Source organism: Mus pahari, chromosome 5, assembly GCF_900095145.1.
Source record: "Mus pahari chromosome 5, PAHARI_EIJ_v1.1, whole genome shotgun sequence".
NCBI lineage: Eukaryota > Metazoa > Chordata > Mammalia > Rodentia > Muridae > Mus > Mus pahari.
The window spans coordinates 17,094,095-17,097,579 of NC_034594.1; the positions used below are offsets into that span (position 1 = coordinate 17,094,095).

The 3,485-nt window shown below is 49.4% G+C and overlaps 1 non-coding gene across 1 annotated transcript; it reads right to left on the bottom strand.

The window, feature by feature from the left end:
* Positions 1-3,321: 3,321 nt before the first annotated feature.
* On the bottom strand, positions 3,322-3,428 carry LOC115064219. Its single transcript, XR_003844043.1, has one exon. It is a non-coding gene; the product is annotated as a U6 spliceosomal RNA (small nuclear RNA).
* Between the last annotated feature and the right edge of the window lie 57 nt (positions 3,429-3,485).

Below are 3,485 nucleotides of genomic sequence, written 5' to 3' on the forward strand. Positions count from 1 at the left end.
GCTGGGCCAAGTCAAAGTCCTGGATCTGGGCCTGGGTGGTGGCCGAGCTGGTCAGCCTGCTGGCTTTCCCGCACCCACACCACCAGGGTGAGCTCTCCAGCTCTGCCCTGCTAGCTTACTCAGTGCCACAGCTGGCAATGGCTGCTCTCACACCCTCAGGCTGGTTCACAGACAACTCTTGAAACCATGGCCAGCTCCCAGGTGTTACTATTTAGCTCTGTTTGGCTTGAAACTCCCTGTATACAGCATAGACACCAGGCTGGCCTCAACTCACAGAGATTTACCTGTCTCTGTCTGTCTGATGAGTGCCAGGATTAACAGTGTACACCGCCATACCTGGCAAATTCTAAAAAAATATTTATTTATTTATTTATTTATTTATTTATTTATTTATTTATTTATTTGAGATAGAGTATCTCTGCATGTCTCTGTCTGTCTGATGAGTGCCAGGATTAACAGTGTACACCGCAATACCTGGCAAATTTTAAAAAATATTTATTTATTTATTTATTTATTTATTTATTTGAGATAGAGTATCTCTGCACAGCCCTGGCTGTCCTGGAACTCAGAGATCTGCCTGCCTCTTGTTCCTGAGTGCTGGGTTTAAAGGCATGCACAACCGTGGGGCTCTGAGTTGTGTACAAACAGCTTGGTCCTGGTCAACCATAGGCCTGGAACCCCAGAGACCTGGTGGGTGGTGAGTTCCGCCTTCATGGGCCTATAGGAGTTTGGCCACGCCTCCTGGGCCCCTGGCTCCGGTTGCAACTACAGCCTCCCACAGCCCCCTGCAGAAAGGTGTGTGGACATCAGTCACGTAGGCAATGCCTCAAGCTCCTGGTATTCTGTCTGGACTCCACCTCCACAGTTACCTGGCAAAAGCCAGGTAGCCCCCCAGCCCACTATAAAAGGAGCTGCTTGCCCCCTCCTTACTCTCTTACCTCTTAATCTCTTGCTCTTACTCTTGCTCCCCTGTTCCCTCTCTCTCCACCTTCCCTTACCTCTCCCTCCCCCTCCACGTGGCCATGGCCGGCCTCTACCTCCCCACTCTCTTCCTCTCTCTGCCTTTCTACAATAAACGCCTCAAAACCATGGATCGTCTCTGCTCATCTGGACCTGCTGTACTGGAGCAACGGAGTAGGTCTTTCCCTAATGAGCCACACATCTAACCTCCCACCAGGAGACCTCTCTGCGCTCCAGGTACAACTGCCAGCAACCAAGCCAACCCTAGCTAGCCCTAGCCACCAAGCCAGACACTCCTCCCCAAGGGACCCAACTGGAGCGCTCTCCTCCTGCTCTTTTCCCTTTGGCCAGAGACCGCCCGAGGGTCCCCACCCGTTCTCAGCTTTTCCTCGACATATGGCGGCATCTGGGATGTCCGAGAGCAAGAGCCTGTCGTCCCTGGCCTCCGTGCAGGCCCAGGGATCCCAGAACCGGCGCTTCCGTTGCCCCCAACGGTGTCTGTGGTGCTCGAGAGTTGGAGGTCCACTCCTGCAGTTCCTCTGGGACACCAGACTGCGCCTTCATCACCCCCAGAGTGGGATCCCTTGGCTTCTCACAGCACAACGCTCCCCATGTGGCAGCCTGGGGTTGGCGCAGTCAAACTCCCCACGTCCACCTCGCCTATCGGCCCTAGCCCCGAGTGGATGCAGGACGCCATTTTTACCCCCCCCCCATCATGACGAACTTAAAAGTTTATTTATTTATTTATTTATTTATTTATTTATTTATTATATGTAAAGTACACTGTAGCTGTCTTCAGACTCTCCAGAAGAAGGAGTCAGATCTTGTTACGGATGGTTATCAGCCACCATGTGGTTGCTGGGATTTGAACTCTGGACCTTCGGAAGAGCAGTTGGGTGCTCTTACCCACTGAGCCATCTCACCAGCCCTGTTTTTGTTTTGTTTTGTTTTGTTTTTTTGGTTTTTTCGAGACAGGGTTTCTCTGTGTAGCCTTGACTGTCCTGGAACTCACTTTGTAGACCAGGTTGGCCTCGAACTCAGAAATCCACCTGCCTCTGCCTCCCGAGCGCTGGGATTAAAGGCGTGTGCCACCACGCCCGGCTGTTAAAAGTATTTTTAAAAGAGTAAGGAGATGGCTCATGTATGGTGAGCACCCAATGAATGTAGTAATTCCAGACTCAAAAGGTAGAAACAGGGGATCCCCCAGAGGAAGCTGGCTATCTTGTGTAGCCATAATAACGAGCTCTGAGTTTGTTTGAGAGACCCTGCCTCTGTCTTGCCAAGGGCTGCAAAAGCATGAGTGTTTGTGGAGTTTCTTTCTGTTTAATTTTAGCCAAAGCCAGGTAGCACTGGAATAACCATACATCTTCATAATAATTCTCTTGACAATTTTCTCTCTTTTTCACCGTGCTGGAGATTGAACCCAGGGCCAGGCATATGCTAGGCAAAGCAATCCATCACCAAACTGCATCACTGGCTGCCTTGCCGTGATTCTGTGCTCTTCTACATCCTAGAATCTAGGGGCCCCGGGTCATTCAGACATTCTGCTTCCTGTAAACCTAAAGAGAGATTACTGATCACTGATCGGGGGGCCCTACAAGGTGACAACATCCTTTGTATTTTTCTGCTATACTTTTCAAGTAAGGCTGGCCCTGTCTGCTAATTATTTGGGATAAGAAGCATGAGGTAGACAGACAGACGGATAGTGGGAAACAGACTTGCCAGTGCCAGTTATCCCATTGACCTGCTTCAAATTCGGGAAAGGGTCAGACCGCAGTCAGGTGCTAGGGGCCAGTGATCCCAGGTACTTTGCTTTTACTCCTTTGTAAATATTTAGCATTCGTTATCTTGGTCTTCGGTTCTCTCCAGTGATCCCTAGCTAATCCCTTACAATACAAAAAGGTCAGGGCTAGGGATATAGGTCAGTGGTAGAGCATTTCTTTATGTGTACGAAGAAGCCCTGTGTGTTCACCTTGAAGAGGTGGGTGTGTTGGCACCTGCCTACAATGCCAGCCCTCAAGAGCTTGATAGGGAGGATACTGAGTTCAAGGCCAGCCTGGATTACAACATAGCAAGACCCTGCCACAAACAAAGAAAAAGACAACCTGTTGGACAGGTGACAACAGATGCAGATCACAGTCTTACCTAGGACTTGCTTCAAGGGTGTATACAGAACTAGGGATGTAGCTCAGTGCCAGAACACATCTGCCACACAAGTGAAAGACTTTTTAGCTTTGATCTCTAGCCCAAAGAAGCAAAAGAGATAGAGGCAGACAGACAGACAGTCTTTGTGTGTTTTCAGAAGCAGAAGAAGCCAGGCGTGGTGGCACACACCTTTATTTTTATTTATTTATTTTTTTAAATAATATGGAATGCTTCACAAATTCGCATGTCATCCATGCGCAGGGGCCATGCTAATCTTCTCTGTATCGTTCCAATTTTAGTATATGTGCTGCCGAAGCGAGTACGGCGCACGCCTTTAATCCCAGCACTCGGGAGGCAGAGGCAGGCGGATTTCTGAGTTC